Raw genomic sequence first — 13,197 nt, 5'->3', positions numbered from 1 at the left:
AATCCTTGTATGATGTCGCTCTGCTAAAACTCTGAGGTTTGAGTATCCTTGTATGATGTCGCTCTGCTAAAACTCTATTCGAGGAGACCCCATAAGGGTAAGTCCTCACGTAGATAGGAAGCTTATTATTACTGTTCTGTTATTACTGTGCTGATATTGCTGTTTGCTTGCTGCTTTGATGTGTGTGTGCGTGAAAGAGTGATTGGAGGTTTAAATACTGCTCAGTATTTTACCTCATATAATACAGTAGGGTTGTAAGCAGCAAACCTCTTGTGGATGCAAAGGCGAGATTCTCCCACTCAAAAGAGTTGAAGTGGAGAATACCACAACAAGGTATTTTTAATTGCTGGCCTACTGAAAAGATCTCCAGTTCATAGGACTCCCTAGGAGTCAACGAACCTGGACTAAATTTAAATAAATAAAAGCTCAAATTGCAAGTAAGTTGAATAATGGGAAATGCAAATTCTTGTAATTCCTCACTTGTTGAGGGCCCCGATGGGGATGAGAAATACATGCTGTCCAGATTTCCTGGTAGCATTGTACACATGAAAAAATGGAAAAAGAAATATAAAATAGATGGAAAACTAAAAATTGATCAATGGCAAACAATTGTGGGAATTTTGGAGAGTAGTGTAACAAGAAAAAAGGGAATAAAGAAGGCTAAAAAGGAGGATGAGCTGAGATGTGCTAAATTATGGTTAAAAGAAGCCATAAATCGGAAAGAACAAATTAAAAAGGTTAAAGACAAAAATTTGTAGAAGCAAAAAACCTATTTGTTAGACCAAAAGATAATAAAGTCATTCTAAGCACACAGAATGATGTAGTGGTGCGTTGAGCACAAGCTCCTGCAACCAACCCTTCCCCCGTTGCTGCAGCAGCTCCGTCTGCCCCAGTCTCAGCCGCTGCAGTCCCAGCAACACGACTGTACCCCTCATTAGAGGAAGGTGCACAAAACTTATATGTTTTTGCACCCTGGACCTTGAAAGAGGCCGGAAAAGGGTAGAAGGAATAACGCCTGTAACAGAAGACCCCGATAAGTGGATAGAAGACATGACTGGATTAATCCATTCATATAGACTAAATGGGGTAGAAGCAGGAGAAGCAGCCATACCCTCATTAGGAAAGGATTGGGCAAAAGTGAGGGGACCACAAACAGGAGAAATCCTCAGCATGATCAGACTCTACCACACCCCAAAAAGTCACACCACCAGACAAAATTGATGAAATGGTGGACACATGTGCAGCTTGTTACACGTTAAGTAAAAGATAAATAAATAAAAGAAATTGAATTTCGGTATGAAACCAGTGCATGCAAAATAATATTTAATGTTACTAAAAATTAGGTTTAAGCCTCACAAGTCAGAAATAATTACTTTTAGGAAACACTGGTGTTTGTTTGTTTTGTTTGTTTGTTTGTTTGTTTGTTTTGTTTTGTTTTTTAGTGTTCCTACACTTTCAAAGAAAAATCAGTTGAGAGACGTCTCACTGAAATAAAAACATGGGAACAACTTCCTTGTATGCTAAAAGTGGAATTATGACTTTCCTGAAGGAGGAGAAGCTGAAAAATAAAATTAAATAATAAAATTCTCCCCAGAGAACAGTGTTTAATATATTGTGTCGTAATCAGATTATAACACCGACTTGGTGAAATGATCCTTTGGCTGTATAACTGGAGGGGTCAGAGGTCAGAGTAAGGTACCGACCTGGACATTATTCCAGCCTCTTGACTCTCTTAGGCCTTTTTGAGAGGAGGGCTGCCCGCTGACCTCACAGTCTGCAGCACTAAGATCGACAAATTTAGAGAAATCCATTGTTCTCTGGTGAGATGTGACTCAGATGAAGTTAACATAAACTTACATTCTATATTTTAAAGGTTAATATTGTACAGGTTAAAAGAGACTACAACTTTTAACATGTTTCATGTTTATATGTGTTTGAATAAGGAAAGGATTTATGAGTCCCTAAAAAGTTGGGTAATAAGCGGCTAAACACTATACGATCACAAGAGAAAAGTTATATGGAAAATGTTTGTAAAAAGAAAAAAGACACAGAAAGCCAAACAAACCCTAATGGATTCTTATTTGCTTCTTTCTTTTTCCTCTGTCTGAGCCTTGCTGCGGTGAGTCTGACCTCCGACCTCAACTCAAACCTGTCCTGCCAGATCAGATGATGTCCCTCCTTCATCACCAGCCAATGACAATTGATAAAGAAGCGAAAAAGAAAACAATGATTTCTGCCACCTGAAGGCACTAAGATGTCCGCTGATCCTGATTCTTGGACATCTGGGAACTGCCATGCAGCAAACTACTGTATGGAGTCCTGCTGGACGTTTGGACTGGAACTAAATTCATTGGTGGACAACCTGGACATTCACTAAGGGACGATCTGGACAACTTATCCAACACCAGAGCCAGTTGGACTGACAGGGAGCTGGAGGAGAGGCGGGGGGAGGACCAGCTGCAGCGACGCCAACAGCAGGAGGGGGAAGCGAGAAGTGAGACAGTGGAGAAATGCGAGATAAGTTATACACACACCACTGTGATATAAGAATGTGCTCACTAATTCTGTTTGCATATAGGAATAATCTACCCAGAAAGGAACATTTTAGAGGTTTTTAGGTACAATGTTAGATACAATCGTTCATTTTGTACCCGTTAACTCAGTCCTTAACAGAAGGACCAGTGATCCTCTTAGGGCCCACGGGCCATAGGTTGGGAAACTATGAAGAAGAAAAATTATAATCATTAAAAGTTAAACAAAAAAACTGATAGAGCTATGCAACTAAATTACACCAATTAGAAAAATGTATTAGAGATCCTAAGCTAATAATGATTTTCAAATGTTTTATTTACTAGTTTGGAACTAAATTAAACATCTCTACGTGTTGAAAAAAATTGATATTGCAGTGTTGAAATATTATGAAATATTTCGTTGAATTTAATTGAAAAATTTAATTTAGAGTTTAACAAAGAAAAACCACAATATAACCCTGCACTTAAAATACGTGTCTGCTAAAATATCTTCTATAAACCTATGAGTTCACCTGCATTAACTACTAATCCTCCCAAAGACTTTATTAGAAGCTTAAGTGATTGTGACACATGGGCAATGCCATGTGTAAAAAGGGGGGAAACGGGAAAATGGTGAGGTAATACTATATAACTACTAAATTCTTACATAAAATTTTTTTGTTATGAACTTTTGAGTTAACAAATACTGTTAGATGATGATTGATGCTTTTTCTAAATGGGTTGAAATAGTTCCAGCAAAGCATGAGGATGCTTTGATGGTAGCTAAGGCTATCTGCAAAACTATACCCCAACACATGGTATTCCACAGAATGTTTAGATTTAGTGAAGCTTTATATGAGAATCACCCCGACAGCTGATGGTCTAACACCTTCTGAAATAATTCATGGGAGAGCTTACAGATTGCCTCTGTTTGCTCCAGAATACAAAAAGCTGATGAAGATCAGACATTAGCAGATTATATGATCAGGACTCTTAAACTGAAGGAAGTGTCCAGAGCAAAGTTACTGCCTTATGATTCTCTTCCTGTACAGGAGGCCGCTCCAATCGAGCAAGGCGACTGGGTCTACATAAAGGTCATCAAACGAAAGAACTGAGCGAGTCCACGGTGGGAAGGACCGTTCCAGGTGCTGATGACCACACCAACAGCTGTAAAGATTGCTGAAAGACCCAGCTGGATACATCTCAGTCACTGCAAGCTGCAAAGAGTGTTGAACCCCTAATTCGGAGTAGAGAGGAAGGCCGGACTGCAAAGGGGTTCTACTTTTTAGTGTAGTTCGTCTCAAACCCGGTGAAGAAACGCTAAGATTCTCACTCCTTTAGTTTGGGGGTTCTAACATCTCTGTACGCCGAGCAGCAATGGAGACTCCATATGCCAGATGGATCTTCTACTGCGTTGTGACTGCAGTATGTCTGATGTTTGGAGGAGGAAGCGAGCCTGAGTTCCACCCGCATGACAGCACCAATCTGTGTGGAAGCTGATGAACAGGACTGCTCACGAGGAGAACAAGGTGAACAGCTATGTGTGTGTGTGCAGCTACCAATCGCCACACACAACTCAGGTCTGCACCCAGAGAGCATCACTGATGACAAACAGATGTGTCTCTATGGCCTGAGAACACAACCACGACTCAGCGTCCCCGTGCCAATGGGATGCAAATGGTGCAAAAAAGATTATTCTGTTCTACTTCGGACAGGAGATGCCACAAAAGGACTTTTTGGATCTATGAACTGTTCATACACCTACTGCGACAGACACCGGATTACATCAACTACATTGCCTGCAGGGGTCAAAGGGCGACTCCACACTGCAAAGTCTGGAAGGATAACCCAGACTGTGACAACCTGCTTCAGGAAAGGAGTTTCAACACCACGCATAAGACAAGGAGGAGACAAGTGACAACACCGTGCAGCGCCATAGTGCCAGGAGATTATGGCTCACGGATGTTGGCAGACTGGTACTTCATATGCGGGAATGTAGCGTACATGTTCTTGCCTAAAAATAGGGGAGGACTGTGTGCTGTGGTGCCTCTAATCAACCCGATTGCGTTCATCAGGAAAGCACAGAATGATCTACACACCCACTCCAAACGAACAGTTATGTCAGAGGTCAAAAGATGGGGAGGCCTCACAACACATACTGGAGTTCCATGGGAATTCAGGATTTGGAACGGCGGAGAAAAATTCATGCAAAGCCTGTTTCCATGGGTTGGTCTAGGAGAGATTCGGGACCACGTTGAGATAAACAGGTACGGATTACTGCGACTAATTAACATCACATACCAGCTGGCCAATGGTACCATGAAAGAACTGACTGAACTGAGAAACATGGTTATGCAAAACCGTGTTTTCCTGGACTTCCTCACAGCCTCTCAGGGAGGGGTCTGAAACGACTGCACTTTTGTGCTTGATGAAACAGGAACTGGAAGAATTTAAACATTACATAGAAAGTGGAACACAAGGATCATCTCCTTTTGATTTTCTTTCTTGGCTCACTTCCAGACCATGGTGGAATTTACTGGTGAAGCTTGAAACACCTATTCTGGGTGTTTTGATTCTTTTTTGCCTGTTCATAGGTTGCATTTTTCCATGACTTCGAAGCATGATGTTTAAAACAATTAACACAACTGTTATCAACTATCAGCTGGCAAAGGCATCTTATGAGACAACTGAAGATGACTTGTTTCAAGTTCTGATGGTTTTCTGAACAGTGATGAAGTTCTGTAATCAATAAACAGATTAATTCATTTGCTGAATGACTCCTACAACAAGTGGTTGTAGAGACCTGCATTTGATTTTTTGTTTCTTTTATTTTTCATTTATTTCGTTATTTCACATTTATTCGTTGTGTATTTTCTGTGTTTAGATTAGAAAGAAAAAAAAAAACTTTTGCATTTATTGGTTCTTTTTCTTTTCTTTTCTTTTCTATGCTTGGCTTTTGCATAAAGTTTACACACATAGTAAAATGATAAAAAGGGGGGAATGTTAGATATTTTTTGGTATTATCATTATTACTTTAGTTCATATTCAGTCTAATGTTAATCAGTATTATTGTGATTTTGAGTTTAAAGTGTTCTCTTCCTTATGTGTGTATAAACTGACCTGGAGGTCGCAACTGTCTGTTTCATCTCCATGTGAAACAGTTAACTCTTTGTTTCCCAGACCTTAATTCTTATCAACCAGAATACCTCCTAACTGCTTGTGAGCAGTCGTATTTTGTCTCTTGTTTATCCTCCCTCTTTGTTGACAGTTTGACCTAGAGCTGAACTGGGCTCAGACCGTAGATCAGTTATCACACCTGGAACTGAGTTGCTGGTTTGTTTAGGTTGGGTGTTTTACGACCTCTGTTGTTTTCCTGACTGCCCCCTGTGACTGTTTTTCTTTGACAATAAAAGAAGGAGCTCACGTGAAAGCAGATCAGAACTTTCTGTGAACGGCTGATGAGGTTGTTGATGGAAAGTTCTCCTTTTGCAAAAGCTTGTCTATAAAATTCATATACGTTGTCTGTGGTCTTTTTATGTAGGTTCGAGAAAAAGTACCTATCAGATACGAAACTGGCATTGAACTCAATTGTTTTAAGTAAAGTCAAAGTGAAAAGTTCCTTCAGGTTAAAGATTTGTAAGTTTTGAGTTAAATGAACACAAAAAAGTAAGTTGTCATAGCAAAAGCAAAAGAATTAAGTTAAATTAATGTAAATAAGTCCATAAGATGAACTACAGCCCAAAAACACTTTTTAGAGTGTGACTGTGTGAGAGAGAAAGCTTGGTAACAGTTTTAAAGGGGTGGAGTTGTTGCTGAAAAGCCAAACTTCCTTCCTGTCTGAGACATCACAGTCCAAGAATAACACATATATTTTCTCTTTTTTATCTCTCTGTCTGAGGCTTCAGATGCAGACCCTACTCACTGATCTGACAGAGAGAGAAGGGATGGATGTTCCCATAAACACGGCCCCTGATCCTACTGTTTTGAAACGTTCAAAAAGTAATACACATCCTTGCAAAAGTATTCATACCCCTTTAACTTTTTACACTACAACCACAAAAAGATAGAAAAGTTTTTTTCTATTCATTTTATTTTTCTGGGAACATCTATTTATCAGTCTTGGTAAAGATTCTCAGTTATCATTTTGTTTTGATCTAAACCATTCATTATACCTCTGGTTGTATGTCTGAGGTTGCTGGCCTGTTTGAAGATGAAACTTCCCTCTAAGAAGAGAAAGAGAAGAAGAAGAGAAAACATTTGGTGGTTTCGTGTAAATGCACACTACAAACGCAACAAAACTCTTCCGTTTTCCCCCGAAATCGTTGTCGTGTAAACGGGGCCTCAGTCTCATGTCTTCTGCAGCCCTAGAACAAGTTTCCTTCAGTGGGTTTTTATAAGTTTCATTCAGCTTTTCTTCATCTCTCACCAGATGCCCTGTCATTGCTGAAGAAAAGCACGTCCAGAGCACATAAACACTTTCACCAACATGGTGGCGTTTTAGTTTTCCTTTCCGCAGTTCAGTTTTGTTCCCTTTTAACAATTAAACAAAATGTTTGCTTTGTTCCTTAAATGGCTTTTGGCAAGCTACAAATGGGAAACCTCAACTACTTTTTTTAAATGGCAGCTTTCATATTGTCCCTTTTCCATAAAGGGCAGATTAGTGAAATTCAAAACTTGTAGTTGTCAAGTTTGCAGATTTTCCCGTCAGAGTTGTGGATATCTGCGGATTCTCTTGGCTGCATCCTTAAAAGATGCTTTTTTTTTTTTTTGCCCAGCCTGTCAGATTATGTGGACAGGTAAGTCTTGATTTGCAGTTCTGTCAGACCATTTCAGTTTTCAAAATGATAGAGTGAAAAGTGCTCCGTAGAGGTTCAAGTATTAGGATTTTGTTTTAGAACCCAACTCTGCTTTTTACGCCTCCGCAGCTGAATCCCTGAGGCATTTGGTTGCACTTGATTGTACGTAGGGGAACCGGATAAAAAGAGGCTGAATTCATATTCACGCCACGCTTTTCCCTCCCCTTCGCAATTTTATTGGTCAACCAAATTAAATATCGATACTGTACATTAAGGTTTGTGGTTTTCATTTGATAAAATGCAAAAAATATTCAAGGAGGATGAAAACGTCTTTAAAGCACCGTTCATCCAAAGCAGGAGAAAATAATTAATGAATATTTTTACCACTCAACTTAAATGTTTACCAAAATAAAAATGGGTAAAATCTGCAAAAATTATAGGTCACTAGTATGTAGCCTGGCATGTGAAGTGTTACGTAGGAGCTGTATTAAAGTGTTTTCTCAGGTTTGAAGCTGCTTCCCAGCTCCAACCTCTGTGGTTTAGCACCATGATGGTTTCTTAATCATTAAGCTTTAAGGTGGAAAAGAAAAAAGAAAAAAAAAACATCCCACAAGCAAAATCTTCTCTCTAATCCCCTCTCTTCGTCTCATTTACCTCCTTAACAACCAGGAACAATGCTGACCTCAGCTGGACCTGACGAGTTACTGCTGTTGTTTACACTCCCTTATGAAAAGCAGCAGGCAGCATAGAAGATTGACTAATGTGGCCGTTCTACCACAGACAAGAAGACTAACCGAGTGAGCAGTCAGAGAGAAGGAGACAAGCAGAGAGACAGGAACAGGCAGTGGTGAGACAGCGGAGGCAGCAGGAACAATTCAGACACATGGAGAACAGGTTCCTAATAGGTAGGAGACTACAGCGTAGCGGCAACAGGGAGGTGAGACAGACAGATGGTCAACAGGAAGTGAGACAGATGAGCAATATATGTGCTTAAATGTCCCACACTTAATTAATTGGGGAATGGAAACACCGCAGGGCTTTTGGCTGCTTGAATCATATAAGATAATCACAACAGCACACCCACACCGCAAGAACAAACAGACCCAGACGTGTGCAAAAACAAAGTGTGTGTAAGGACATGAAGGAAGAAGGACTCTATTTCCCCTCTTTGTAAAGTCTTATACAGAGGGCAGGTGAAGAAAACAGCGACAAAAAAAAAAAAAAAAAAACAAGTTGTGTGTGGCAAAAAGGACGGCGGTGGGCGGGGGTGGGTGTTAAATGGCAAGAGTGGGAAAGGGATGAATGAAGAGAAGAGAGGAGGCAAAGAGCAGCTCAAAGCAGAGACGGAGTGAGGATCAGTTGGGAGAAAATGAAACCATTTGAGGTAAAGATAGATGGTCGCAAGGAAGGGGAGAAATGGAGTGTGAGATGGAAGAAAAGAGATGGATGCAGAGGGAGAGAGCGTGGGAGGAAGAAGAAGAGGAGGAGGAGGAGGAGGACGCTAGATTAGATGAAGGAAGGAGATGTGGGGAAAGAGTGTAGTGAAGTGTAGTGGAGAGGAGAGAGGAGTGGAATGAGAGATGAGAAAAGGGAAGCTGTGACCTCACATTCTCGGCTGCAATAACGCTTTGAAGATCATCTCAAGGTTGCTAGATAAGAGGGGATCCATTCAGACCAAAGGGGAGGCGGGGAGGGGGCAGTGCAGCAAAGGTGGGGTGGTTGTTGGGGGGAGGGAGAGAGGTTGATAGCGAGTGGACAAGCAGAGAAATAAAAAGCAGGAGAGAAGCAGGTGAATAGGAGTGATGAAGACCATGAAGAAAATGACTCAAGATGCCACTAGGTATTCATTAAGCATGTCTGCGTGTGTGTGTGTGTGTGTAGGTGTGCGTGTGCGTGTGTGTGTGTGTGTGTGTGTGTGTGTGTGTGTGTGTGTGCAAATCCATGCAGCGTATGCATCACTTGTTGGGAGATATGTAAGACTGAGCGGGTTTATTTACCAAAGTGTGTCTGTGTGTTTATTTTAGCATTTCTCACTTTTCACAACAAATACTGACCTTGTAAGGACCCACTACACCTCATGGGGCCCAAACCCCGGGGCCCCATAAGGAGCAGTGCTGTTTTAGGGTTTGGGGTGACGTTTAGGACTAAAGTATGAATTGAGTTTAGGTTAGCTTCAGGGCTAAGGTCAGGGTTAGGGTACAGAAATTAATAAATAAAATGAATGGAAGTCAATGTAAAGTCCTTGTAAAGATAGAAAGTGTGTCTTTGTGTGTGTATGTATATCTAAGTGTGCAATTTGGCAGAAGTGATAAAATGCTGGGAGCCTGCCAGCCAATAAACAACCAGGCCGGCTGTGTTCCATTCCTTAATGAGTTACCCTTATCAGTTACCCCACGCTCCTCTCCTCCTTACATGCATCCTTTATTTATTCTCTATTATCTTCTTCACTCTTTCTCCTGCATATGTCCGATTATCCTTCATCTTGCATCCTGCACTTCTTACTCTGTTGATATGTTCTGGTTCAGCTGCTGCTTTTTTTTTGTTTTTATTTCTTTATCTTGCTGCTCTGCCCGTGCTTATTCACTTCCTTTAAATACTAAAAGAAATCACAAGTAAATGACTTTATCGTATTACAAATTGTGAAATGTGACACAAGTAAATATACTTAATTTAGACATGAAATTTGATATGTAATCGTCTTGCGTTTAGACTGCTTTTGATCATATTCCATATTATAACAGTGTTTGGGTATGTTTGACAGCTGCTCAACTGCCCTAAACAGGACAGATCTGCAGGGACAGCCGAGACTGTAATTACTTTTGGATGTACTGCCATGATATTTTGCTCAGAAAACCATGTTCGCTTGAGAAAGGTTAATGAGTCTGGTGATCTTTTGTCTCAAGACCAAATTGTTGCAAAATTAACATCTGCTTCAGCTGTAATTTCCCTAAGTAATTGTAAGCCAGTTAACACACTGATTCTATTATTTAACTCAAAACATCACTGGGTGTAACACACAGCTGCACAGAGAGAACTGTTCTCAAGTCTTCTTTTTTTTATCATTTATTTTTCTCTCAACGTGGACCATGTTTAGTTTAAATTGGATAAACCCAATTTATACATACTTGGTTTTATTAATGCATCATTTATATAGAGATTAGCGAGTTAAATATTTGGATCCATGTGAGTGTCGAAGACTATTTCCTGCACCACAACTACACATCTGGAATTTAAAACCAATCTGCAGCAAACACAGCACAGAACAGGAGTTTCAGTCTGGTGATAAAACTGACTGTTGGTTAGGGTCAAACATACAGGGGGAGGGAGGGTTTCCCATTTTATCCCTTCCCACTCTTTGTTAAACTGCTGCCATACTTGCTCATCAGGCCTTGCTAACGTCATAAAAAACATAATATGGACAGATTTTGCAAACAGCAAGTCCAGTCACATTTTTTGTGTGCTGCTGTTTGGAATAGTATGTGTATACTGAGGTCAAAGGTGAGGACTTTAGTGTTTTATGAATGTACTACCCTTCCATAATTTTGAGTAGTGCTAATGACTCAAAGGCAAGACTGCATCTGTGAGTTGTTGCAGGAGGACAATGGTCTGTTTAAAAAAGAAAAAAGAAAAAAAAAAAAAATTTTTCCCCAAAGCAAAGGTTTATGTGCTTTGGGGAAAAAAATTGAATTATTTTCCCACAAAACAAACATCACCACAATTGTCAGGAACATTTTTGATGTAGATGATTGTGGCGAGCCAAATCAGAGTTGCAAACAACATTGTTTCAAAAGTGGTGAAATAGTGGTGGTGATTATTACACAGGGTTATTTTTGTCTTTTAATCTTTCAACTGAAAATATTTCTAAAAAAGCATATTGTTTGTTCATAACCTTCTCAGTTAAATCTGTCAAAAATACATTTGGAATAAAGAAATATTTGAAAGTGTATAAAATATTCACATCTAACACTTTTCTTATAGACCCATAACACAAAATGAGTCTATTTAGAGGTTGAAATTTAAACTTTCAATATTAGAAACTCCTCTTAAACTCCATTGGTCAATTGAGGGTTTTTTTCCCCTCTCTCTACTACAAGTCAGAGCAGATATATCACTTTCTATGAACATAAAATGTTCATTTATTGAGGGAGGAGTGAAATCCAAGACAACCTGCTTTTATGTCAAGAAAGGACCACCCGACTCACCCACCCACCAACAATACCATTTGCCTCATGGACCACAATTTAGCTCTGATTGATCAATCTCAGTAGCAAAGCTCAGGCTTGTTAACTTGATAACCAGCCTGACAACATGGAGTAAATAAAAATCTCAAAAAGTAACACATTATTAAAATGAATTAAACAACATATGGGGAAAAAAGCAAAGCCCTTGACATCTATTAGTCTGGAAAGGCTTAAAAAGTCACTTGGAACAACAACAAACCACCGTGAGGTCTGTTATCTACAAATGGAGAAAACACATAAGAAACATCTAAACAGACAAACTAACAAAAGTGCTTCTGTTTCTAATTGACCTTTGACTTGCCTGCTGCGGAGGTAATAGTTGCCAAGATATACAAAGCAAGAGTGTGTTCAGTTCTGAACCATTCCTAACAGGCCTTGACATTAAGCAAAGGAACACCTGGTCATGGATTCAACTCATGCATTCTGACATGCTGCCTTCCACAAATCAAATTAAGTGGAGTTAATGGGATTAGAGGAGGGACACAATGTAGGAGACATCAATCTGGTCTGGAAGTCAGCCATGAGTTTAGTTTGTTGACATCTAACAAGGTCTGCTTGGCCAGCTGACAGTTGGTGATGGTTCATTATGATTTACATTTGTGTCTACTAATTGCCTCTGTAGTAGTGACTTCAGTCAGACGCAGTTCAATCCTATCCAATCTCAGGTAGAGCTTTACATTATTTTTGACTTTAATCATCATCACATTTTCAGTGTCTGCACAGTATTGCAAAGAAGTGCAATATGAGGTCAGCCTATATAAATATATGTGAAGAGCTGTGCTTTCAAGCTAGTTTGCTGCACATATTTGACCAACATTCATTCTGATCATCTTTCTACAATGTTTACAGTAATAAAGAAAACAGTGAAGCACCTGTACTAATGGATTCAGCGCCTCCTAGTTAAGTGTTTACACCTGTTTGCAGCGTTCCACTATTTGTTGAACCATTGCCGTGCATTTGCACCTGTCAGCCACAGTAGTGAACTGTGTTGAAGCAGCATGCTGATGCTGACCTGCAGGGACTTTATTTGGAAATAAATATCTGTCTAAGAAACACAAATATGACAGACTGCTGTGCCCTAGATATCATTAATTAGCAAGTGTAAAGCCTATGGACACCAGGTGTTATGTCAATGCACAGTTAAGCTAATACATGAGCTATGCTTATATGCGTAGTATTGATTTTCTTAACTTTAAAGAAGTATCAGACTGTGATATTTCCTCAGTGGGGCATCCTTAGAAACGTAAAGCTAAATGTAAACATTAGAGGGTATTTGATATAAATAGTTGTGTAATAAACATACCACAGTCAGTTCATAGCATCAAAAGATCAAAAATCTCAAGGTGGGGAGAATCTTTTCACTGGTACAAATATGATGGCTATGTGTGAAATGGAATAAATATTTAAATATTTTTATGCAGAATGTGGGATTAAACTAAATAAATATGCTGCTTTTAGATTTGCTGATGACATCAATGAATTTATGTGACGTCAATGAATTTATGTTTATGAAAAGAATAAATACGTTTTCAGACTTATTCTGAATTCTATTATGTTGGACAGAATAGTTTTGTTTTTCTTTTAATTTTTGATTAAAGGATCTCCATTTTTGTGGACTTAGATGTGAATTTAATGTTGGCATAGGCCACA

This window comes from Poecilia mexicana, unplaced genomic scaffold (genome assembly GCF_051168715.1).
Source record: "Poecilia mexicana isolate PSO_F unplaced genomic scaffold, ASM5116871v1 scaffold_2, whole genome shotgun sequence".
NCBI classification, from domain to species: domain Eukaryota; kingdom Metazoa; phylum Chordata; class Actinopteri; order Cyprinodontiformes; family Poeciliidae; genus Poecilia; species Poecilia mexicana.
The sequence above is the reverse complement of the archived record's forward strand: the minus strand, read 5'-3'. Positions refer to the sequence as shown.